This window comes from Cuculus canorus, chromosome 5 (genome assembly GCF_017976375.1).
Source record: "Cuculus canorus isolate bCucCan1 chromosome 5, bCucCan1.pri, whole genome shotgun sequence".
NCBI lineage: Eukaryota > Metazoa > Chordata > Aves > Cuculiformes > Cuculidae > Cuculus > Cuculus canorus.
In genome coordinates this window covers 13,675,742-13,702,646 of record NC_071405.1, presented here as the reverse complement: position 1 = coordinate 13,702,646, position 26,905 = coordinate 13,675,742, and the positions used below count along the sequence as shown (strand labels likewise).

The window sequence follows — 26,905 nt, the reverse complement described above, 5'->3', positions numbered from 1 at the left end:
CATAATCATAACCATTTTTTCTGTGTACAGCCTGTGTCCTATATGGATTTTGGTATGTGCAAGGCCATCTTTTGCCAAGCTAACTAATACAGCTGTCAAACATCTTGGGTATCCATTGTTGTGCTTGAGTACTGATTTTCGTTATTTATATTTGTTAATACTCTTCTGCTTCCACGCTTGTTTTCTCCTTCAGCAACAGGGGTATTATAGACCAGTTCAGTCTGCCTTGTATGACTGAACCCTGCATGTTCCTTCAAACCACTGAAATTCCACAGTTGGGTTGCCTTGGAAATAGCAAATATAGAATGATGCGTAGAAACTGCAGAAATAAAATGTCAAAGAAAATGTCTTGCATGGTTGATTGAAGTAGTCATATCAGTAAAAAATACAAGGAGAAATTAAGCTTCTATGGTGATTTTTTATTTTTAGCGCCAGTTTTGATGGTAGGTGAGATGAAATCCGGTATGTGCCTGGGCTGTTGCAGTTTTCCTGCCTTAATTCACCTGTTAGGTCCTCCTCAAGCAAACCAGATATTTATAAACACGGCTGCCCAGATGTTTCTCTGCAGGCTGGGCCATCGGATTATCCCCGATTCCCTTTTATGCAGACCTGAAGATCCTACCACGCTCATATAAGTCTGAAAAACACTGTCATTGATACAGAGAGGTGGCCAAATATCTGTTTAGATTATATTGCAAAGCTTATGTTTATTTTTTTTGATCCATGTCTCCTGTAGCTCCTCAATTGTTTCTCTGTAGAATTGAGCAGCAGTAGAGCTAAAAAAGGTGGGCAGGCTTCTAACTCTGCCCAGTGAAGACCAGTGAAAAGGATATGTGGTCTGAGAGTAACTGAAGTATTTGGTTTGGCTTTAGTAATATGCATAGCTAAATGATATTAGAAAATGGAAAGAATGATGATAAGAAAATGTCTTCTGTGCATGAATACACAAGGGAAAAAATTGTTTGCTTTTGATCTGTTTTCCTAGCTGGACTGACAGCTGGCTGAGAATTATTGGATGTGCTGCATTGCTACTCTTCATTTCCTTCATCTGGAGCACACAGACTTGTTTATACAGAACACATTTTTTCTTCCAACACAGTGGACATCAGTGTTTCTTCTCCATAGAGGGATAGTTCACTGTTATATCCCAAAGGCTATAAATATGCTACAGTCTACAGCATATTGGCTTAAGCCTTGATTTAGTTGCTGGTGATAAAGTTGGTCATCCATGAAGTCCATGTAAGATGCTGAAGGACTAAGCCTGTGGCCCATACTCTGAAACTGGAAAAGAAATTAAATTGTGATATTAATAATCCACTGGCTCAGGTCTGGGCTCAGCTCCCTTTGGAGGAGCAAGGAAACACTGTACCTTACCCCATACCCTCCAGATCACTGCAAGAGAGTGTATGTCACTCCTTTGAGATACCAGCTTCTTTCAGAGAATGGCAGCTCCCTGGATGTGAAACTACCAAGGAGCAACTGTTAGTCTTGCCTGAGATTTGAATCTTATCTTCTGTTTGGACTGACATTTGCTGTTGCATATTATGAATGGGATTAGTTTTAGTCCAGCTGCGCCCACTGAGGACAAAAGCAGAATTCACATCAACCTGTAATCACCCTTACATGCTCCATCACTTCAGATACCCCCAGCATTTTAACGTACAGGTAAGGTTATGGAGTGTGATGGATGTATCTAAGACATCAGTCCTAAACTCGGAAAACCTGTTTGGTTTATATTTTTCCTGGCTCAGACACAAACCTCAGTGACTTTTGAGGGGTGTGGGGCAGTATCCATTCTCTCTTCTACTCTCTATTTAAAATTAACGGCGACATGCTATCAGCTTAATATAGTTCAGTTTTTCATCACTGCACAATCCCTGAATGTCTTTGGGTATTGTCAGCCACGAACACAGGAAATAATTCCTCATTAGGCTGAATTATCTAGACACAGCACAGCCTAGTTCGGCTAGTGCTTAAACAGTATTGTATTGACGTGGGCTTCCTGTTTAGTACAGGAACATCCAGGCACCCAGATTAGACCAGAGCAACAGATCCAAGTTTCATCTCAGTGGGTGTAATGTAAAGAGCCGATGTAGAACTTGCAGTCCAACAAAAATGCTACAAAACACTGGCAAGAGTTTCCCTTAAGAAAAGTATCTCAGTGAGTTGTGCTTCACATGACACGTAATATTTTCAGCTGTTTGGGTTTTTGAAAGGGAAGATGCTAGGCATGAAGATTTCTTCTGCTTTTACTTAAGAGCGCAGGCTGGATATTCAGTGTTCAGTATAAATGCATTAAGAACATTTGCAAAATGCACTTGAACCATGATAAGGGGTGTTTTGATGCAGCTGTGGTGTTAAACATTCAGAGGTGATAGAGTTGCACTCTGTTGGCAAGCAGGTTGTGTAGACATAGATGCTGAGGTCGAGAGTTGTCCCTCCGTAGACGAAGACCCAGCAGAGTCGAGGCCGATGGGTGGGGTACCTGAAGTAGGTGGCTTTTCCTAGAGGTAATGCACTTTATATGACTCTGTGAGTTACTTCTGTCACTGTGGATTTCACATCTGGTGTTGTTAAATCAGTAGCACAACATTTCCACCAAATAAATCATAGAGTGATGTTTAAAGATGACTTGTCCTGTGCACTGGTAACAAGGTGGAGGTGTTCTGTATCCCAAGATGTGTGTGGCACTTCAGTCAAGAAAACTGGAAAGAAAAAATGGTATTGTTTCTTGAAGGAACGAGCAGCTCTAGAGCAATATTCTGTCCTCCAGTTCTCTGTGTGGGATGTGCTGTGATGCAGGTAACTGTAATTTTTGAAGAATGTCTCAATTTTCTGAAAGAGGACTTGTTTTCAAATTGCCATTAAACATAGAAGGAGATACCAGCCATTCCCAGCATGGGGCAACCTGGGGCTCTCCTCAGAGACCTTGGCAGCTCCTGCTGCGAGCACCTTTGCCAGGGTCACCCTATATGGGCTGTGTACAAAATCCTGCCATTACTGTCTGGTGGGACATACTTTTCTCCGTCTCCTTTACCCTCTTTGTTCCATGTGTTTAGAGTCCTATGGTTCGAGATCGTTTGTTATTTTCTGACAGGTGGGTATAATTTTCATCAGTCCTCTGTGTTGGCTCAGCACTGTCTCTGCTGGCAGTCGGTAGCTGAGATGGTGGAAATGGGGATGGATGTTTTCTGCTGTGCTTGGAGTGCGGCTTACATGTACTTCAGCGATGGTTGAGTATTGAGGTGGTTGTATTGATGAGAGTGAACCTGGGGCCTGACTGAATTTGGTACCAATTCATACTGGCCACGCTTTCTGTGGGGTTTTCTTTAGACATGATTTGGGTTTGGCTGTTTTCATATGATTCAGTTTGGTCATTTGTTAACTTGCCAGTAAAAAAGGAATATAAGAGCTTCTAGGTGATGGAATCCCAGCCTCTGTGAGATGCTTCTTAGAGCTCTCCTCTTCTCCCTTTCCCAAACAAAGGAAAATCCTTAATTTAAAGCACTTAAACTGTGCTGCTTTAACTTGTAGAATATGTTGGGAAGAGAATCATGGGATTTTTGGACCTGTCCCAAAGCAGGGGTCTCTATGTCCAGTGCTCCAGCTGGTCTGTGCCCCAATTCTTTGCAGGGTACATTAGCTTCGGTGCCCAGTGCCCTCTGAGGGCATCAACAGGAGCTGGTGTCACTGAGTACTAACACTGCGTAACTTTACATCGTGTTTTATTACGATTCGTGCATTTTCCCTATCCTACCTCCTTGGTGGAATTTCTTTAAAGCCTTTATAACTGAAATAGGCTCTCAGTGTAATGGCACTTTTGTCCCATTCACCTACATAGCTTGACCTACAAACTCCCATTGTGTTGAGCTGACCTTAGGTGAGACCTTGACAGGCAGGCAAGAGACACTTTAACTTCTTGCTCTGCCATTCTGTCAGTTAAGAATGGTTCAATAAGTATGTCCTTGGTGTTCCTGTATGTGTGTTAGAAATTATTGTGTGCTGTTGGGTGCTAGAAAAAATATTCCACATCATCCATTTATCAAGACCACACGCAATTTTTCCTTACAATTCTCAGTGAAGTTGCCATCTCCCCAACTCTCTGTAGTTACCTGAGAAGAGAAAAAAATATTCTTTATTAATGCTAAGCATAAGTAAACCGTGTGCATAGGCAAAATGATCATGTTTAAGCATCTAATCCCATACATATCCATAGATATCACTGGTATTCAAGCAATCTATTTTTATTTTCTTGGCTTTTACATTATCCATATACTGCAGAGGTCTCCTGAACAAAAAATTCCACATGGCTAGATAGCAGCACATTGGGATAAATCACCACAGTTGTATTTAATATAAATTACTTCTATTTTAAAGCCTAGGATTGTCCACATGTTTTTCTGTTGCTGCTTAGTTCAAATTTATCAGTCCCCCAAATCCTTGTGATCCCCCTTAAGGTACTTAGACAGCGCAAGAAGATCCCCCCTGTAGCCTTCTCATCTTCAAATACATACGCTTAAGCGCCTCATCCTGTCATCTTAGCAAAGGCCCTCCCTACTTCTGGCCAGACTCGTATCTCTCTTACAGATTCTCTTTAGAATGTGGATGTTGCTTATATGAAGATAAGATGTGCCCAGCTCCAGCTTATGCCCCAAAATGGCTATTTATAATGGCATAGTCATTATTTTTGTTAACATTTAGAAATAATCCTTTCCTAAGTCGTAGAAACATTGCTTTTCCCCTGGAAGGAATGTGCTCCAAACCCGGCTCGGAGGAGCACAACGAGGGGAAGCTTTGCTCCTGTAGCTGTGGGGGAGGAAGGAGAAGTCTTGCAGAAGTGATGGTGGTGGTTCTGTCATGCGATGCCAATGAGAGCAATCAACTGAAACAGTGACTGCGGTAACACAGGACGTAAGATCAGCTAGCTCCTCAGCAGAGATTGAGTTATGGTGTAGAAGATACTTCCTGAGAGCAATGCAAATAGCTGGCAAGGCCCAAAATACAGTTTTGCAGTGAGAAAACTATGGGTTTTTTTTCCAGAACTCTAGCAAGAAGTGTTTTGCATGCTGGGTTTCTTTTCAGCTTGGATGCAAATATTACTGATATTGAAACATTTCCTTACAGTATTTGCAACCTGAGGTTTGAATCACTTCACTGTTCTCGTCTCAGGAAGTGAAACTGGGAAGCCTGTTTCCTTTGGGAAGGCCTGTGTAAAATGCTTTGAGAAATACATGGACAAATGGTAATGGAGTCTGTAAAGTTGTGTAAGTTGTATCACTGGAGGCCAGAAAAGAAAAGAAAGGAAATTTTAACCCAGCCTCATGCCATTCGTTAATGATGGCATGACATGAGGATCAGAGATATATCTACGAATTCAGTAGTAAGAGCAGAAGGACCAGAGGTAGGAAAAGATGAACCTGTGTGGTCTAATATAGAGCTGTGGGACTGATCCGAATGTATGAAAGGGATACCTGTGAATATTTATCCATTATGCCATTTTCAGTCCTTTCAGTGCCATGAGTCTGTTCCTCAGCATAACGTTTGGTTTAAAAGCATACTTGTGTTTTTTAAAAAAAGGTTTTGCAGATTTTTTGTCCTTTGGTTCTTGATCCTTTGTAAAAAGAGCTTTTGGCTTTGAGGGAGAGAAGAACTGATACTGTGCAATATCTCATCTCTCTTGATATCTCCCGTGTTGATCCTGCACTTACCTGATGTTATAGCTAGATGTCAGCCTCAGATGTGAATCAGGGACTTGTCAGTCAGAATCAGATTTATTTTTGCTCCTTATCTCTCAGTAGCTTGAGACTGCTGAGATGGTGTGGTAACTGCGACTTGCCTCCTTCCCAAAAGCCTGGCCTAACGGTTTCATTATCAAATTTAACAGAGCTGTTTGTAAGGATTTGCTTTTAACAGGCTTGGAGGAGTATCTGTGCTCATAGGAAAGTTTGGCTTTCAGCTGATTTTTCTTCAGAGTCCAGGGACTTCTTATTTTGCAGGTGATAACTCCAGCCCATAAAGTTCTGCTCACAACCCTCTTTCCCAATGCCTTCCCTCAGTAATCTAGTCTAAATGAGTGCCAAAGACTTCGACGTCGGCTCTGTGGAGACTAACATGGTGAGACATTGAGGCAAGGACAGTTTCAGACCTGGAACAATGACAGGAGCGAGTGTGCTGGAAAATGGGTGATTCAGCTATTCCAGTAACTCGTCACGGTGACCTGGCAGCCTCATAGACCAGCAGGTCATGTTTCGGTGGATTTGGGGATGTACCAGCTCACAGAGGGTTGTGACTCATGAGGTGACTTATGCTGGGAGCAGCAGAAGGTCACGACAACAGGACTATCTTGCAGTGGGGTGACGGAGATAGAAAGTCAGAGGCTGCAGCACTGCAGCTCAGAGCAAGCTGTTGCAGTTCAGAGTGGTTTTTGCTTCACCTGCACATGGTCTGCCGTGAACTGCAGCAAATCAAGACCTATTTTATGGGAAGCTGGAGTCATATTTGCATTAGGAGTGGGGCACACAGCAGGTCCTAGTGACTTTGTCAGCCTTTCCTGTGTGTCACCCCTGCCTGTGAATCAGCATCATGAGATGAGAAAGACATGCAGTTGTTATTAAATTAAAAGACCTTGATAAGAAAATTGTAAATTATAGGATATAAGGATTGTATGTCCGTTATTAAAAGCAAGCAGGCAAGCAAAAAAGCCCTTGTTGTCTGTGCTAGGCTTCAGAAACGACTGTTTAATGTCTATGTTGCTGGAAGCTTACTGAGTTGCTCCAGGCATTTAAATGCATGTGGTTGCCTGAGGGCTTACTAAGCTCTGGTCCTTGTCTCCAACACTGTTCCATTTATCTGATTTATCTTTTTGCCCAATCTTCTCTTTCCAGGAAGGACAGAAGCTGAGACATCTCTGCAAGTCACTATGTTTTTTTTCCCCTCACTTCACTGAGTTTAAAGGGAAAATAGCTCCTCAATGCATAGATTTGCAGAGTAGATATGGTGATGTACCCCAAAATTAATATCTTGGAAAGAAAATGTCATGAACAATAGGTTTGCAAGTTTAACAGAATTTCTCACTGAGCTGGGTTGAAGCTCTGTAGCTGCCTTTTCCCCTCCTCTGAATCACTTGAGTCCCAGAGCCATCTTCCAAACAACAAGATACAAATCCTAACATGAGTGCTTGTCTAGTGAGCTGGAAATGTTAGCTCTTAGTTTGTCCATGACATTGCCCATGCCTTTTGTTGCATTGCTGCTTCTCTCATGCCCATTAATGTCGGCTGCTTGTCTGCTCACAGAGGAGATTTCCATTCCTGCTTTTGTTGCGTGCCAGACTCAGGGTGAGGAAAAGCAGCAGGAATAAACACAGAACTGTCAGCAGAACAAACTCATGGGCAGTATTTTGAATGCTTAGGTGACTTGGTGTAGGAACAGGTGTATTTTATTGTGATTATTTTTGGTTTGGGAAGGATACGCTTTGGGGTTTTTTTTCTCTCTGCCCTTTACAAAAGACAGGGAGCTGCACTCCTGACTGGAAGGCAAAGATTTGGGCTCTGTGGCTTAATTGCTAATATCCTAAAATAATTCCTGTTGGAAGGGACATTTGGAGGCCATCTGGGAGTGGGGATGTGCGTGGGAGGGTACTGCAGGGTGCCAAGGCTGTCCCCCGGAAGGGCACAGCCTCCCCCTCTGCTCTGCACAGGTGGCTGGGCCATGGCCATGGCCATGCAGTCTGGTTGTGGCATTGCTGCCTCCTTGCCTTCCGCCATGGCCTTGGGCTACTCAGTGCTGCTCAAGGGTGGCGGCAGTTAGACCTCTTTAGTCCCCATAATTTAAGAATCTCAGCAGAGGCCACCTTTTCATAGCAGGTACAAAGACTATAAGTCTTGTGTCACCCCATTGCTCAGTGTTTGCTCTATCTCATGAAGGACATCTCTGAGCAGAACAACTGCTTTGCAGATAAGAGTCATCCTTGTGCAGTGCTTCCAGGAGCTGAGCTGAAAGACCTCGTGGAAGCACAAAGGTCTTGAGTTAGGTTTTCTGTACGTCCTCATTAAATTCTGGAAATTTTCTCTCCTGTTATCTATATCTTAAATACTTTATCCCAGGGGAAATACTTTACTTGTAGCTCTTGTGTGTGCACAGCCTAATTTTGACCATGAGGTGAACCAGCACGCTGACACCTTCTGTTTTCCATTAGGAAGCACACTATACTTTGCCCATCAGTAGCTTCATGGCTAGTAGTCACATTTTTCAGTGTCTTCATGCCTCTCATGCATATTGTAACAGCTACTTTATAGTGGGCACCAGCTTTGGGTCTTCACTCATGGCTAAGGCAACTACACATGATACAAATAAAAATAACCACAGGGTTACCTGGGAAATCATAGAATCATAGAATAGTTAGGGTTGGAAGGGACCTTAAAGATCATCTAGCTCCAACACCCCTGCCATGGGCAGGGATATCCTACTAAAGAAATAACTGTATTAAATATCCAAACCAATGTGAAAAATGTTCTTTCTGTCCTACTCAGTGACTTCTTACTTACTAGAAGTAATGAATGAAGACAGTTATCTTACAGAATGCTTGGGATTACTAATAATATGTGGTAGAGCAGCTGTTAACATAAAAAAGTGACTACATTTAATTTTTAGTGGAGGTGCTTCAAACACCTGCCTTTGTGATAATATTGCTCCTGACGAACACTTGCTGCAATGTCGTAGAATTCAGCTAGGACAGTGAACAAGCCAACCTGTTCTGCATCAGTTACAAATACTGGAAGGATGCTAGATCCTGATATATATATCTGATAGCAAAAGTGAAGTCAGGTGAGGATGAGGGCAGTCATTGGATAAGAGAAGTGGACAGGAAATGCACAGAACTAGGAGATTTGGCAATGTCTGAGTCACTAGTGAGCTAAAAATCTGGGCAGAGTGAGAGGGTGTGTATTGACAGGGTAAGCTAATTGCTGCCACAACAGTTGCCTCTAATCTTATTTTCATGTATTTGTAGTGTGTAAGGTAACATTTTCTCCCAAGTGAGCCCTTTTGCAGACCCCTTGGCACAAAGGGACCATTTCCTATCAGCTTCTTATGGAGCAATACTCTGATTATTCAAAGGGGATCATTACTGCTGCCTCGCCAGGTTTCACTGAGTACAGGCTTCAGGTTGAATTCAAGAGCTCTAATGGGCTTGATTACAGACTAATAATGAGCTTTGGTGCCATGCTGAAACCCTGAGTGGGAAGAATAGCAAGCAAAGAGGGAGCTGAAATATGGGACCATTGGGACAGTTTCCAGCTCTGACTTGTAATCTTTCTTTGTGTGCCCAGGCTTTACCCTGTCCATGACTCAATTACTGATTTTATACAAGTATGAAAGATTGCTCTAATGTGTCTGCTTCTTTGTTTTTGAGAACCATTTTCAGCCTTAGCAATTGAATTTGCTTCCATATTGTTATATTCGGAGATGCCTCTTATTTGCTGTAATTATCTGCTCCTAGCAGAGCTCTGCCACACAATGGTTCACATGTGTGTGCCTGTACACTCATACATTGGAAACTGCTGCCTGTTGTGCTCTGACTGTAGGAGGTAAGGTATAAGAGGGAAAGGAGGAGGAACAGTTTGTGGTTTTTTGGATCAGGGGAACAAAACTAAGTTTGCAAAGTAGTAAATGGCATTAGAGTTCCCTCACCCTTCTGTTTATGGTACAGGGAATCAAAATACTGACAGTAAAAGGAAAGATAAACAATACCTTCCTGTATTTCTTCCTTCCCTCAACAATGTTATCTGCATGAACCTCGCCACTTTTCATCTAATTTGTTTGGGACTCTGCAGTGCCATAAACATGAAATTGAAACAGACGTTCACATCAAAAGTGAAAGCTGTTATTTTAGATTGATTTTTATATATTTGTGTGTATATACAAGCTATTAATTTATTTCTACTCTTCATTAGCTTGTTTACACCTCCCGAAGTTTATTTTTCCAATGGTTTTATCTTTTCCAGTTTCAAACTTTGGCTCTTTACCCACCCTTCAACCTGCTCCCCTGTTGTGTTTGGAAATATTTCTGGCTGGTTTGTTTAACTGCTGCTGCTGCACCCATGTGTACAAGTTCCTAGATACGTTAAAGAACCCTTGTTTGTAGTGTAACCTAAAGAACTGATGTTTGCTCTACCCATCAGGGAAAATAAAATTAACTGTGGTGCTCTGGGCTTTTTAGTTTTGTCTTGCGAAGGAGCCCAAAACTTGACCAATTTAAACGTTATTGAGTTTGTTTCCTAATTCAAAGTGAGCCTGGTAAAACACGCCACATTTCATAGCTTCTGTTCTTTACTAGGAGAACAATTGCCACCTTTGCCCAGGAGTACCAGCTCTCTCTTCCTTTGGATTTGTCCACATATCAGATGTAAAAAAGAGATCTCCATGTACCCTTTAATGCAGAGGAGACTGGCTTTTTAGTTATGTTACACAAACACAGATCAGCACTAACGACAGCAGCGGAGATTATGTCCATGTGTCAATGAAATCTCTTTCTGGTAACATCTCAGTATCTGAGGGCCTCCTGTTAACATAGCTGTCACATTTCCTTGGACAGTGTGAAGACACGTTTATCTGGTTTTGCAGTTCATAGAAAAAGAAAACAAAGTCATACATTTCCAAAGTAGCAAATAATTTTGCTTGTTTCTATTTTGGGAAACCCTGTTTGAGGCATTTGCCAAGCTGTAAGGTCAGCTTGCCTACATTTGCAGGGGAGCCTGGTGCAGCGCTGGGCACTCATGCCATGCTCCTGACTTCCAGTGTCACAACTCTCCTAAAGTGCTTTTCGTTTTTCCTGAACTTGTCAGATCTGTCTCGCTCTGTTCTCATTTTGAAGTTCAAGTTCATAGAATCATAAAATAATTCGGGTTGGAAGGGACCTTAAAGATTATCTAGTTCCATCCCCCCCCTGCCATGGGCAGGGACACATTGAATAAGTGTTGTTTTAGCTTCGAGAAGGGGAGGCTGAGGGGAGACCTTATTTCTCTCTACAACTACCTGAGAGAAGGTTGTAGAGAGGAGGGAGCTGGGCTCTTCTCCCAGGTGACAGAGGACAGGACAAGGGGAATGCCCTAAAGCTGCACCAGAGGAGGTTCAGACTGGATATCAGGAAGCAATTTTTCACAGAAAGGGTCATTGGGCACTGGCAGAGGCTGCTCAGGGAGGTGGTGGAGTCACCATCCCTAGAGGTATTTAAAAGACGGGTAGATGGGCGTGCTCAGGGACATGGTTTAAAGGCAGATAAGAATGGTTGGACTCGATGATCCAAGAGGTCTTTTCCAACCTGGTGATTCTATGATTCTGTGAATAAGTTGAATAAATCTAGCTTGTGTCCTGGCTACAGACTCTCAAAACACTTCTTGAGCCTGGCCAGTTGCAAGGGCTGCCCTTGGAAAAGAGCAGCTTGCTCACCTTGCAGCGTGGCTGGTGAGGCGCTGTAGATGGCATGGAGCACGTCAGTGTCGTCAAGACCGCTGTGATTAAATTGTTGTGGAGATAGGGAAAGCCATCTGCTATTTGTTCCCCCGCCTGCTCGCTGTTCAGGAAGCCGGTGCCAGATGCGACTGCCAAGCCGGGCTGACTGGATGCCAGGCTGTCATGTGGAGCAGGCCTGGCTGCTGCTGGGACTGGGTCAGGGGTTTGGTGACCCATTTGCAGGTGACATTGTATGTACGTGTGGAAAAGGCTTGGCTGTGGGTTGACGGAGGGAAGTTGCGGCAAAAGGTGTGATGGTCGCTGGAGCGCGCCTTTTACAGCTGGTGTCTTTGCACTGCTGGGTGATGATCCTAGCTGAGCTGATAATATGTCCTCGCTCCGTTCAGATATATGGTCGTGAGAGCTGGTCTCGTGCCTGCTGCTTCCCTGGAAAAAGAAGTGTGTGGAACTTAGCCCAGCATCACTGTAAGATGATGACCTTAGAGAGGGAGAGAGGCATGCGTGTGGGACTTATGGGCTGTAAGATGATGGGTGCCTTAAAGTTGCTGGCGTGCCTATGTTGGGATGATTACCAGAGAGGGGCATGCATCTCGTCTGTGCTGAAAGGGTTGGACAGGCTATAGGGGTGGACAGTGTGGGCTGTATACAGTCCTGGTGACTTCTCAGGTAACTGTGAATGTGCAAGTGTCTGAAGTTCTTTGATATACTGTCCAAAATACATTTGGAAACAATATGAAATATCTTTAACAACCACAAAAAAAAGTGTTAAAAGAATATTAGTGTTGCTGAAATACGTAGGTTAAGCATACAAAGTTTAGGAAATGCTGGGAGCAAGATGTCCCAGGTAACTGCTTTTGTATTTGTGACATGAAGTCTTCTTGCCATGATGATGCAGTTTTTAAGGGTATGATCATATACTGTTTTTCTTGTGTCGGCCTTATACAGCAGTGAGTTAGCACACAGTTATTGAATAGTATGCTTTATTAAGAAAGAACAGTATGTTTTATTTACTGTACTTGGCAAAATTATTTTCTAAACACAAAATTCTATCTCTTCCCAACCTCTGTGGATTTTTCCTCTTGGGTTCTGATCTGTGTAATACCTAAATAACTGTCCTGGCAGTAATGTACCTTCACCTCATCTCGGGATGAGATCTGGTATATTGCAGGGATGACATAATAAGAGACCAAAACATTGGGAATTTTACTAACATGTATTTTACTAACACTGTGCATAAAATATGAACCTGATTAGGGAGCATACACTGTACAGTATTTTATCTGTTTTTCACACCTGGGTGTTCATCCTGGTCCTAGGCTTGATATAAGGAGGAATTTCTTCACCATGAGAGTGGTGAGACAGTGGAAGAGGTTGCCCAGGGAAGTTGTGGCTGCCCCATCCCTGGAGGTGTTCAAGGCCAGGTTGGATGGGACCTTGAGCAGCCTGATCTATTGGGAGGTGTACCTGCCCATCACCAGGGGGCTGGAACTGGATGATCTTTAAGGTTCTTTCCAACCCTAACTATTCTATGATTCTATGATCCTGTTCCCATTGTTGGCTCCGATCTTCAGACATTTCTCTTTGCAATTAGCGTGCATCTCCATGTTGTTCCATAGTCTATGCTCTCAGCTCCACTTACAGGTTCTCTCCTTGAGCCTCATTATGTTCCCCTCTCATTAGATTCCTGCCTTTGCTCATTCTGCTGTGGTCCAACTCAGCTTTTGAGTTAGACACAGGCGGTGTTGTCATTTGTAGCATTTGTTCTGGGCCCCTCACCACAAGAAGGATGTTGAGGCTCTGGAGCGTGTCCAGAGAAGAGCAACGAAGCTGGTGAGGGGGCTGGAGAACAAGTCTTACGAGGAGTGGCTGAGGGAACTGGAGTTGTTTAGCCTGGAGAAGAGGAGGCTGAGGGGAGACCTTATTGCTCTTTACAACTATCTGAAAGGAGGTTGTGGAGAGGAGGGAGCTGGACTCCTCTCCCAAGTGACAGGGGACAGGACAAGAGGGAATGGCCTCAAGCTCCGCTAGGGGAGGTTCAGGCTGGACATCAGGAAAAAAATTTTCATGGAAAGGGTCACTGGGCACTGGCAGAGGCTGCCCAGGGAGGTCGTTGAGTCACCTTCCCTGGAGGTGTTTAAGGGACAGGTGGATGAGGTGCTGAGGGGCATAGTTTAGGGATTGATGGGAATGGTTGGACTTGATGATCCAGTAGGTCCTTTCCAACCTAGTGATTCTATGATTCTATGATTTGTGAAGCAATGGGAATGTTGCTGGCACTACTGGAAGGAGAGATATTTTTACATACAGCTACTCAAAATGCTGATTACAGAGAAGGTTGTTTGTTCGAGTCCTTCTGGCCTAGAGGATGCTCAGTTCAGCTGGGAGTCTGATGCCCAAGCAGCACCCATGCTCGTGCATCACATAGGGGAAACGTTCAGGAGGATGGGCTTGCTGATCTTAGCGGCAGAATTTAAATGTTCTTCTGGAGCACGTGTAAAATGAGATGAAATTTAAATTGTCTGTGCTGTTGTGTTTTCAGAGAAACCATGTTAAAATTATTTCTGACACAGACATCATTATCTTGCCTAACTGTGTGTTGCTTGTTTAAAGCTCCGGAGTGCCAGAGCTTGTTAAAGCAAAGTTGCTGGTGTTTTCATATGTTGTTGAGTAATGATGTAATGTTCTACCTTTGGATAAAACAGTCCAGAATTTCCAGCCTGAGGTGTGCTCTGGCATTCTGTGCTTCATACTAGGTTATTAAAATTTGACAAAACTATCAGCAGCTGAGAAAGAGGGAAAGAGTTGGAAATCTCAGTCAGCTTAAATAAATTAATGATGGTGTTTATAAACATTATTCCTGATATTTAATTATCCCCTGGAGGGGTCTGAAGCCTCCTATGAACAGCACAAGTGGTGTAGGCACAGTGCTGCCTATCCCAGCACTCTCAGTGTGCTCATAGTGGGCTTAACAGCAATGAATTCTCATTGATCTTTCCTAATGCAAGGGTAAAGCTTTGGTATTTGCTTGCGCTCTGGTTTTTATACGGTATGCTAATGACTCTTTTGAATTGGAAATGCCAGTTCAGCACAATGGAAGAGAAATCAGAATTGGCTTCGTGGTGCTGTGTTGCAAATAGTGTCGAACCTTTTCCTGTTTATGTAGAAATGCTGTTATGGTTTTCTTGGGCCAAATTAGACATCACCACATTTTTATTCAGCTCAGAACACGTGTGCATGCTCACACATCCATATGCATACACAGTTGTTATTTCTTGTTGTTGTGCTAGCAGTGACGCTGTCCAGAAGAATTTTTTTACCTGTCACCATGGTGGAAACACGACAATGATTTTGGAAGCAGATGTAGCTGTCTGAAAATGAAAAAGAAAAGACAAATTGAAAGACAAATATTTTGTATCTATGCAAAAGGACTAAAGGGTAATTTGGTCAAATGTTGGAAGAAGCTGCACAGGGAAGTGGTGGCGTCTCCATCACTGGAGGTGTTCAAAAATGTAGACTTGGCATTTTGGGACATAGTTTAGTACACACAGTGGTGTTGGGCTGACATTTGGACTGGATGATCTTAGAGGTCTTCTACAACCTTAATGACTCTGTGGATTCTATGATAATTAGCAAAGGATAAATAAATTAGTTTATTTTGAAAAGCCCAAAATGGTGACCCAAAGTGTTCTGAAATGATGGCATTTCTGTGTTAAAAGTTTCAGTGCAGGAATCCTCAGATGAAAGTGATGGCAGGGGAGAGCAATGGAAAGTTATGCCTGATAAAAGAAATCATCTTGCTCTTAAAAGTGAGCATTGCCATTTCAGTTTTTAATTCTGGTAATTAGGAGCAACAGCTCATCTTCAAATTGCTCTTCTAACATTAGGTGGTCCAGAACTGCGTGAGGTAACTTAATGCCATTTAATCTTGAGTCTGTAACTGGAAAAAGACAGGAACAGCTCGCTACTATTAATTGCACAAGCTATTTACAGCAAAGAAAATTTTGTTTCACATTTATCTACATATGGAACAGTGTTAGTGCTGTTGCTAAGTGATGCATTTCAAAGGTCTTGCTTTAATATCATGTATCAAATACGAATTTCTGTTACTGAATGACTGTCTCAACCATGCTACATGTGCATTTAGCCAGAGCACCCTTCTTGGATTTTTTACTTGCCTCTCAGGTGGATGTGGCAGACTCCCTGGGGGTGGTCTCCAGTATCTCGCTGCATTCCTGCCAGTCTTTCTGGTGGCCACTGATCCTTGGAAGACACTTCTGTGTTTCCTCTCTTATGTTATGCCAGGTCTCTGCCTGCACTCTGCAAGTGAAATCAAGATACCTTAAGACTATAACTGAGAATTCAGTGGGTAGCAAAGGAACTTGCGGGGATGTCCTGGTGCTGCAGTTTACACATACATTCTGCCCTGGAGTGAAAAAAATCCTTTGTGGTTGGCATTTGCTGACGAAATCACTGTTAATGCAGACTAGGTTAATGTAAATTGCAAATGTAAGCATCTGTTCACATAACACAAAGTAATACCATGTTCATGTTTGTGAGAGATGTAGGAGAAGAACTGAAAGAAAAATCACACTTAATCATGTGCTACGATATTCTCTCCAAAATTTCTTTTACTGGAATCTTCTGCCGGACCTTCTGCCTGAGCATTTTCTTGTGATGGACCAGATTAGTGTTTATAGCTGATTTCCACTCTAAGTTCTTCCAGTGGATCCTGATTTTTTTTACTATTTTAATTCGGATCAGGTGGACCCTCAGGAGGTCTCTAGTTTAACCTTCTGTTCAAAGCAGAGTCAGCTATGAGATCAAACCATGTTACTCAAGGCTTTATCCATCTGAGCCTTGGAAACATCTAAGGACAGAGACTGCACAACCTCTCTGGGCAGCCTGTGCTGCTGCCTCACTGTCCTTATAGTGAAAGATTCTCCTTGTACCCAATCTGAACTTCTGGTTGCAATTTATGGCTGTGTTCTTTTGTCCTCCCTTCGGGTACCGCAGTGTAAAGCCTGGTTCTATCTTCTCGATAACTTCCCCATAGGCAGCAAGGTCTGCTGCTACATGCCCCCAAAGCCATCCCTTCTCCAGGTGAGACAAGTCTTGTTCCTCAGCCTCTCCTCCCAGGTTAAGTGCTTAAGGACTGACCATCCTGCTGACCTTCACTGAACTCACTCCGGTTTGGATAATAAGAGTAGAATAGTTTCTTCTGAATTAAAATTAACATTGTTTTACCTCTCAGAAATGCAGTTGTTACCTCCTATACCTGACTGGCTCATTACAACTCCTTTTCACCGTGGTGCCAGTGGGGGGGTTTGTCTGAAGGCCTTCTGTTAACAAATGGACTCGTATGGCTCCATACTGGATCGTGTTTGAGAGTAAGTGTAGTATCTGCTCTTTAAGGAGTGTGACAAGGTTGAACGGATGGATGCCCAGTGACGCTTTCCTAAAGAAGCTCTAACAGTGAGATAAGGAGATAGAGAGATAGTTATGACTAAGGTCAGGACTTGCCTCGATTCTTCAGGAAGCCAGAGGTGCAAAGCCTTGAGGTATAATTGAAGGTGGAACAGATGTTACATGTGCATTGGAACTTCATCGTGGATTGCTATCTGAAAAGGTTTACAATTTGCCAGTTATTTTCCAGATGATGTTTTTAATATGCTGAGGTAGCAGATGTGTTTATTGTATCCAACACTTTAAAGTAATTTTAGGAAGTTAAACAGATGGATGCATTTTGAAATTCAGCAGCATCTCTTTCAGCATCTGTAACGTAGTCGTTTCATGTGCCAACCAGGATAGAAGGGAACAGAGCATCTGATAAGTACTTTGCCTCGAACAAGTTGACCCATTTGCCAACAGCCAATAATACACTAATGCTGTGACAGAAATGATTGACTACTACTGCTTTTACAGGAATTATTTGAGTTTCCAGGCAGTTGTCTTTTTTTTTTTTAATCTTGGACTAGCTTGAATACAGGTTGTTTCACTGCTGGAATAAACAAACCTAATGTTAATTCTCATAAAGGTCTCTCTGCACACAGAAGATCAACTAAATTTCATCTATCTGAAAAAAAATGTTATTTTGCAATGATCTTATTTCTGAAGTGGCGAGAGGAAATATAAAATACAGAAAAAATCTCTCTCAGTGTTATTCTTTATGTTTGCTATTTGTCTTCCAAAGCTAAACATCATTCAGATCTTCCTTAGAGTGATGCAGCATATTATATTCCAGACACTGAGAGCATATTATTAAATATCATGTGCTGGGATGCATAAGGTAAATGCAATGTTGTTAGGGCTTTAGACTGTAGCTTTAAACAGTTTGAGTTCATTGCAGCATCATGAGTAAAATTCAGAGTGGCAGAAGACCTTAGGATGGAATAATGTCCCGCCACCTTAAAAAAGTAAAGTTGATTAAATGTTGAAATATCAAAGCTGTTTAAGGCAACAAACATGTCATTAATCATTACACTGGGAACCTCCTTTGTTTTGGTATAAAAGAAAAAACTAGGACAACATTCAGGTTTTTTTATGCCATATTTGAGTGGTGGATGTTATGAAAGCTTGAGAAAATCAGTATTAAAACAGTAGGAGGGTTAGTTATCAGTTTGCTAGCGGGAGAATGAGAGAACAAAGGAAATATAAGGAAATTGGAGAAGGGAAGCTTGATACTGCCATGCGTGAGGCTCTGTGGTGGCCCTGCAGCACTTTAGTTTTGATTATTCTGTGTCAGATTAATAGAGAGATTAAAGAATAACTGTTCCCTGTACATTTCCTTGCAAAGTGATCTTTGAAGCTGGTTTAAACCCAAGTGTGATATTTGGCAGGTACGGCTAACCTCTCCCTCAAATGTACATTTGATTCTTAAATACAATATGAATTAGTACTTTCTGTTGTTCTTCCACAGTTTATGGTCAAATTGCCTTGTGGTACATGGCCACCTTAGAGATGGTGATGGCAAACTGGTTTTTTTGGACATGGGCTCTCAAGAATGGTCATGGCTGTTGAGCTGAATGTTGACTTACGTCTGTGTAAATCTGAAGAAGTTTTACTGAATTTTTTGTCTTAAGAATTGGTGTACCCCAATTTTAGCTTCTAAGGATGTGCTTTTATTTTCCATAAACATCAAATCAAGACTAATCTTTCTTTAGAGGAGCTATGGAAGTAGGGAAATTCATATTGGGCCATGGTGTTAAACACTTTTTTTGTTCCCTTTTATATCATTATGAACAATCTAGGTTTATATATGATTTTTTTTTTTCTGGTAACACCTTCAGAAATAGCTGCTGTTTGGAACATCGCAATTAATCACTGTGACATTATATGGTGCACTGCAGGTGACCTCCAGCAGCGAACAGCTCCTGAATGGTTGCCCTCTGGGAATGCTCGTGTTTTTTTGTTCTAAGAAGAACGGCTGCCTGCAGACTTTGGTTGTGAAGTGTACTTGGCAAAGCCTGCAAGTGTGGGGTGATATTTGTTGTTCTCTGATATATAGTTGGCAGTTGGTGAGCACTGCATGCACTACTTCCATGACTGCGGAACTGCACTGTGCATCATCAGCTGAAATGGATGCGTGGGCTCAGAATTCAAGCGAATTTCTTTAATACAAATTGATTGGTAATGTGTGCTGATGGGAAAGGAGATAATGTGAGTGTAGTATCTGATTGGAATAGTTATCTAAAGAAGATTTTGCTAAATACTTCCAATTTGGAAGTCAAATTCTAATGTTGGCTGTAGAGAGACCGCATTGATTTAGAGTAGGAGAAAATCTGACTCTCACCATTTAGTGTGAATAGTGATACTTTGCTCTTTACAAAATAGCTTAAGTTGCTTAATGATAATCTGGCCAATTTGTGTTTGTTCAAAACTGCTGATGTGGGAGAGACTGGTGGCAGCTGAGGCTGGGTTGGAATGCTTAAGCAGATCCAGCTGAAAAAAAGGCTTTGAAATATAGCCTTTTCTTCCCATCTGCTTCTCAGATGGCTTTGACCTTTAGGCTCTGACGATTCTTTCAGATGATGGAGCAGGTGTCTCTGAAATGTGCCAGTAAGGGACAGTGAGGTTACAGAAGGTGACTACCTGATGATGTGAGATTGTTAGCTTCTAAGTAGTGGAATTTTTTTCCCTGCCACTTCTTGAGAAGGCAGTGAGAATAGCAGCACAGGGAAGAGAGCATTTTTTTTAGGTGCTCTTCTTCATATTTCATCTTAACTTGATGGTTCTCAAAGTCAAGAGTAGTTTATGGTATTTGGATCATCATCATCCTCCTTCTGTGATATTCTCATTAGTCACAGATGTTTTCTTTGCTTTTCCAACTATATGAAGCCACAGGCAATGTCAAATCAGGCATAAAATAATATAGGAGCTAGTACTATTAACCTTGTGGAAACAAAGGACACATGAATAGATTAAGAACACCTAGATGCACATCCCTGTTGGGAAGACGTGATTTGAAAGCATCTTTCTAAAATGGTATTGAAATATTTATTCCAGGTGCTGTTAGTGGCATGGAAAGATGATGTCTCTTCTTATGGTCACAGATATTAAGAGATATGTAAGTCAAGGTGAGATATAGGTTGGCATGACAAGACTACTCTGTTAGGCTCGTAAAGATTATTCAAGTGAACATGTTTTACAGAGTGGTCACTGCTGTGACTACAGTATAGACATACGATATGCATCTAAATCTTACAACACAGCAGAAAGCACTAATTGAAATAAGCTCTTGCATTCTTCATCCCTTTTGCTTCTGTTCCTGATGAGTTTAAGACTGAGGAATGAACTTGACATGCAAAGTCAGAGATGGACCTTTTCAAAGCCGTTGACAGACCCCTGTCAGTGTGTCTGTCTCCAGCCACCTGAGCCCAATTTTTATTAGATTCTGAGATACTGATATGGCTACAGAGCCAAAAAGGATGGAAACATAGTGAAATCAAAGATGTGGATCAAAAGGCATTTCTAATGACAACAGAAACTTAGGTAACTTTTCAGTGAAGCACCACCAGAATAAGATTTATGTAAAATGCTGGCCATGTAGTCCAATGATAAATGTATCATGAAATAAAAAAAAACAAAAACCAAACTCGTCTGAAACGAGATGGGAAAATTATTTCAGTGCAGTCATGATGCCAGCTCCTACTGTTCATGCTTACATTACAAAACCATGAAGTGTTCTGGTGCAGGAACAGGATTAAATGCCGGCATCATTCAGAAGATGCTCATTTAAAATGGTACCATTTTATGTCACCATGCAAAAGTATCTGCCTGTATCACTAGTGTAGCGAGTTAAACTTTTTACATATCTTCTGAAAATGAGTGTAATGAGTGTTCTTGTCCAGGTGGACCTTAGCTTGTGTATTTGTTAAAACATGACACTTACAAAATGAGGTGGAATTAAACCCAGTGTGAATTAGAAACGTGTCAGGGGATTACAAAAGGGATTTTAGATCAGAATTAGTGTACTGCAGACAAGATTTCTGTGAAAAGAACTGGGAACAGAACCAAGGTTTCCTCATTTCCTCTCTGATCTATATAAAGAACTCACATGTACAGATTATAATTGCTATGGTGAGAGGATGCCAGATTATATAATGCTTCTACCCACATTCCCCTTTTCTAACCTTTATTGTTCCTGTTGTGGGAACACAAAAATTAGGAGCTTGGTCCCATTTACACCTTTTTGGGTTGTTTTATGAAATGGCAATGTAACTCTGTAGACGGGATCAGGCTTTTATATATTTGACACTCTGATCAGGGACAAAAGATGGATGTGAATGTGCAAAATGCCTGCAGTACCAAAAATAGGTCCATATTTATTCCTATCATAACTTCACTTAAGTCGATGGAGCTGAGCCAAGGCTGAACATGCCCACAGTCTATAGGACAGCTGGTCGCCTGGCAGTAGTAAAGTTTGATGAGAATGGTTTTGTAAGAACAATTAAGCCTTTTGATATTGACAGTACATTTTAGGAATATTCATCTTGGCTTAAATCAGTTTTCTGGGAGATTTGAGATAGATCTGTAATGCCTAAAAGGCAAGGATAGCATTGATTGAAGTATTTTCAAGCCTTGAGTTTAGTTCCATCAGCAGTTCTGATTCACCAGACCAGTTAACGAGGTGTTCTAATTGATATTATAATTTTACACAGTTTTTCCACTTACCCTAATGTAACATTTGGCTTCACTGAGGATGGATATTAACCACAAAGTTGAAAGGAAGGTCTCCTTCCGTGATCCTTTGCTACATTTCATAAAGCTTTTAATTTTACTTGCATTGCCTACACGCAATAATCCATATAAGCATTTCCTTTCCACTTGGGTCTAGAGAACCTACTTGGTTGTTAATTGATAGTGTATGAATGATGAAGGCAGCTTCAATAGTTTTACTGTTCCAGAAGCATTAATCTCATTCATAAAGATTATCTGTTCAAGAGCAGTCAGCCCTGGCTTTTGTTCGGTTTACTGGCTTTTTGGGGGGCAACGTGCTGACTTGCCTACAAGCTCTTGAACTACAGAGTATTCAAGCAGTTTCTGCTGATGTTTTAAGGTCTCTGGTTCACATGAGTCTGCTCACTCGTGAGAATATTAAGCTGGTTCTCCACACCAGAGCCTTGGCACTTGAAAAGGTACTACATCGTGCTAAGCAGCCACAGCTTGAATCCTGAGCAATGGCATCTCCTGAGCTTAAAACTCAGTCCTGTAAGCCAAGTCACTAGGGCTTTTTGTGTGTTTGTTTTTTTCCTAGCAGGGAAGTAAAGTGCTTGTTTATAGCATTTTTCTCTGTGTGTTCACCCAGCTGGGGAGTGGGTGGATGTATGACTACAGGCAGATAAGGGGGGGGATGCTGTGACTATTCAGGAAAAGATACTCATCAAACCTAAGGCTGCAAGGGAATGTGCCCCTAGTTAGTGGCTTATCCAACGTTTGTGACAGGAAGGAATGAAACTCTTGCTTTTTGTTTAGATAATTTGCCTGCTTTTTCATATTACTTATAGCTCAGATAAAGACATTTGGTTGACTCAAAACAGGGAAAGGGAAAACTAATTCAGCTTTTAAAGAAAGATAAGGAAGTTAGGTTCCCAGACCCCACTGACTCTTCACGAGAAGTAGTTTCTTCTAAAAATCCTAGCCTTATTAACAGGTAAAATCAAATATTTTCTTTTAAAAAATACTTACTTCCAAAGATAGACCAAAACTGATGTTGGTTATCTTAGCAGAGAGAGCCTGTAATGTGATGTATTAACAATTAATGACCTCATGCTATGGCTGCATTGCCACTGGATACAGTACGGTGTGTTGCACTGGCATTATGCTGTAGTGTAAAATATGCATAACAAAACCCCAGGTATTAGATGGCAACGAATTATTAGTGCAAACCTTTCTCTGAAATAGCTGTTTTTTACTGAAGCCATAAGAGAAGCAGTAATTCTAGGCCACTCTTCAGATGCGTTATTAGGAATTCACATTAAGTTTTGGTAAAGAAGGGGACCTTGTTATATGGATTCAGCACAACAACTGGCGGGAACATAGATTGACTGTATCCACAAGAGATCATCTTCACTTCAGCGGGCAGGACTGCACACCAAGAAATAAAGTAGTTTCCTCTAGCTGAGGAATATTCAATCCACTGTCATCAAAGGATCAGATTCAATAATTGTTAGAACACCAATGAAAGTAATCCTTTTCTTTTGCTTAAATTAATTTTGTGTCTGTTTTGGTATCTTGTAACCTAGCCAGTTTTCCAAGATGAAAACAGAACAACAAAAACTGGCAAGTTCTGTGCATCTGGGATTGGTGGCCTGAACCTCATAAAACGTGTAAGTGAAGAACAGAACATAAAGCTGTCAGTTAGATCTTCTAATAGCTTTTAAACATTACTATATTTTATTACAGGCCTAAAATTAGCCTTGTTTTCAGACTTGGATCTGTGTCAAGTTTTCCGTGCTTCAGCCCAACCTGCTTTTAGCAAGCAAGGCTGAGTTTTCAGCAGTGAACAATGGAAATAGTATCAGAGCGTTTGACACATTTCTGCATCCATAACTACCAGGCCTTTCATATGGTAAATCTGACTTTCTTCATGGAGTTGTTGGGCTTTGATATTTTCTATATAGTTGTGTTTAAGCTGATACTGTGAGTGGTGCTATGACAGGGGAGTAAACATTAGAAGACCTTTCTCAGTGACTTGGATGAACCGAGATGTGCAGTTTCCAGTGTGAGACTGGTGGATAAAGAGACCATGGTGAAAGCAGTCACTCATAAAAATAACAAATAAACAAATTACCCTCTTCAAGTTAATACAAAGCAGCCTGCGGAGCTGGTGTATGTGAAAGCAGATGTGCTGAAAAGTCCCAGCAACAACCAAAACACTAGTGAATCATAGAATCATAAAGGTTGGAAAAGACCTCTAAGATCATCAAGTCCAACCGTCACCCACCACCATGCCTACTAAACTACATCCCGAAGTGCTATGTCTACATGTTTTTAAAACAGCTCTAGAGATGGAGATTCCACTGTTTCCCTGGGCAGCCTGTTCCAATGCTTCACTACTCTTTTGTTAGAATATTAAAGAATTTCAAGAATTTTATTCTAATAGACAATCTAGACCACACATGGCACAACTTGAGGCCATTTCCTCTCATTCTATCACTTGTTGCTTGGGAGAAGAGACCAACACCCACCTCGCTACAACCTCCTTTCAGGTAGTTGTAGAGAGAGATAAGGTCTCCCCTCAGCATCTTCTTCTCCAGGCTAAACAATCCCAGTTCTCTCAGCCGCTCCTCATAAGACTCGTGTTCCAGACTCTTCACCAGCTTCGTTGCCCTCTATGCCTGCACTTCATGTGCACTGTGGAGCATTGAGTTATGCAATCAGGGGCCCGTGCTGAGAAAGGGAGAGGGCAGACTGCACACAGCAACAGCACAAAAACTCACGTAATACAGGTAATGTCTTCGGAAACAGTATTCTGTTAGTTGAGACAGACTGGTTTACATTGTGATGTTGAGGTAGACTAGCACTTCATAAATGAGCAGAACAAGTCCTGACTTCTAATTTCCATTTCTGCCACTTGCTATGTAACCCTGGAGAGGTGATTTAAGATGACATCCACATAAGGATCCAACACATGGGTCTCATCTGATTTCCATTTCCTAAAATGCTATCCTAATTCTGCTGCCTAATCCTGGAGACGCTTCCGATCCAGAAATGCTTCATTTTTCTGAGTCTCATATGTAAGCACCCAGGGTTTGCACATCTAAAACTTTCCCAAAAGTCAGGATGCCAAATAGGCAGGACCCAGCTTCTCTGGAAATGGGTGGCCGAGTGTGCTTTGGCCTTCCTCCTCTGAGCATTCCTTGCTGGATGGATGGGGCAGGGTGGTGGGGCTGTGCTTCCACTGTCCTGCCAAGTAGCTTGGTAGGCTGGACTCTCACACAGAGTGTATTTCAAACATTTCAAAGGTAGGTTCATTTCTCCTCTCTGCTTGCTGAGATGGATCCTGTCCCTGCCACCCAGGTGATGGTGCAAGGGTTCTGCCTTCAGGCGGTGGGTGAAATGAGAATAAAGAGAAATAATCAGAGAAATAATGTGATTCCTGGGGCTGTGACAAGGATGTGATTTAAAATGCATTCTCCTTTTCCATGTTTCCTGTTGGCTTTGTGAACATTATTCTGAGGCACCCTCACCTCGCTCAAAGCCTGAAAATGAGGAGTTGTGGCACTATACGTCACCGTGTTAAGAGCCCCTTAGGAGCCTGCAGGCACCTCTCCATGCTGATAATCCTCCGTGGTCCAGGATGGTGCTCTGTGAGCAGAGAGGGGGAAGATGCACCTCTCTAAAATCATAGAATCATCGAATCATAGAATAGTTTGGGGTGGAAGGGACATTAAAGATCATCTAGTTCCACTCCCCTGCCGTGGGCAGGGACACCTCCCACTGGATCAGGCTGCCCAAGGCCCATCCAACCTGGCCTTGAACACCTCCAGGGATGTGGCAGCCACAGCTTCCCTGGGCAACCTGTGCCAGTACCTCACCACTCTCATGGTGAAGAAATTCTTCCTTATGTCTAGTCTAAATCTGCCCCTCTCCAGTTCATACCCATTGTCCCTCGTCCTATCACTACAAACCTTTGTGCACAGCCCCTCTCCAGCTTTCCTGTAGCCCCTTCAGGTACTGGAAGGTCACTATAAGGTCTCCTTGGAGCCTTCTCTTCTTCAGGCTGAACAACCCCAACTCTCAGCCTGTCCTCATATGGAAGGTGCTCCAGCCCTCTGTTCATCCTTGTAGCCTCCTCTGGACCTGTTCCAACAGCTCCATATCCTTCCTACACTAAGGATTCCAGAACTGGATACAATACTCCAGATGAGGTCTCATAAGAGAGGAAGAGAGGGGCAGAATGGGCCAAGTTGCTGAGGAATGAGAGATGTGGGGGCTGTAACGGATCCGCAGAGCCGCACGGGGAGGAACCTGTGACACTGAAAGAAAAGGCTCCTACCAGCAGCACGCCGGGCGTTGCTATAATAGGGCTGCATTACTCACTGTGCTTATTCAAATTCCTGTTGATGCTGGCAGCGGCAGTTTTCCCGAACAGCAACGAACAATGAGTCATCTCCAGGTGTTTTGATTTGAAAGCACCCTTTCCCCCCCTTAATTCTTTTCAAATTTCAAAAAGAAGCCGGTCGCAAGCTTTCCCCCACCCCCTCCCCTGGAGCATCCCAGCCCGGGGCTGCGCAGCCCCCGGAGTTCCCTGCCCTCCCCAGGAGTTGGAACCGCTCCTCCCCCTGCAGACAGAAGGATTTTTTGCCGTTGTTGTTGTTATTCCTGCTTGCAGCGGGCAGGGCCAAGCCGGGGAGGCAGCCGCCCGCCCCCCCTCCCCGTTCCCCCCGGGATGCGCTGAGCAGCGCCGGGCGGGAGGACCCGCTCCACTGCGGGAGGGGAAAATGCGGTGGCGGCTGCTTTCCCTTTCCCTCTGACAGCTGAGTGCTTATTTTTTTGTTTCCTCCAGGTTTTCAGCCGGGAAATTTTGTAGCCACTGGCATCTTTTCATTTCACATTGCTGTCAGTGGACGTTTCTCCTTCTTGCTCCAGCATCGTTGTCCTGTTCCCAGCTATTAAGGCTTAAGAAGCTTGATTCTCTAAGGCTGGTATCCAAGGGCATCACTCATTAACACACTGAGCTACATCTGCTTCTTGGCTAAGACTGAAGAAAGACATCTTAAGCTGGAAATCCTGCTCACTCGCTCTGTAGTGCGTACGGAAGGGGAAGCGTACGCAGCAGCAGGTTCCTTTTTTTTTTCCCCTATTCCAAAGGACTGCCTCACTTTGGAGATGCGGTGACAAGATAACGGAGTGAAAGTCTCCCCATTTCCAGGGAAGAAAATTACAGGAGTCAGCCAGAGCAAGTTAAAAAACAGCAGAAATAGGAAGGAGGACA

At 42.6% G+C, this 26,905-nt stretch overlaps 1 protein-coding gene and 1 long non-coding RNA gene across 3 annotated transcripts in view; one reads left to right on the top strand and one right to left on the bottom strand.

The window, feature by feature from the left end:
* Nucleotides 1–26,905, top strand: part of NAV2 (neuron navigator 2) — a 428,149-nt gene that overhangs the window by 171,939 nt on the left and 229,305 nt on the right. The window lies entirely within an intron of this gene.
* LOC128852237 (uncharacterized) lies at nucleotides 10,030–26,146 on the bottom strand. The gene is made up of 3 exons (XR_008449958.1): nucleotides 26,011–26,146; nucleotides 14,787–14,837; nucleotides 10,030–11,895 (listed from the first exon to the last, which is right to left on the bottom strand). It is a non-coding gene; the product is annotated as an uncharacterized LOC128852237 (long non-coding RNA).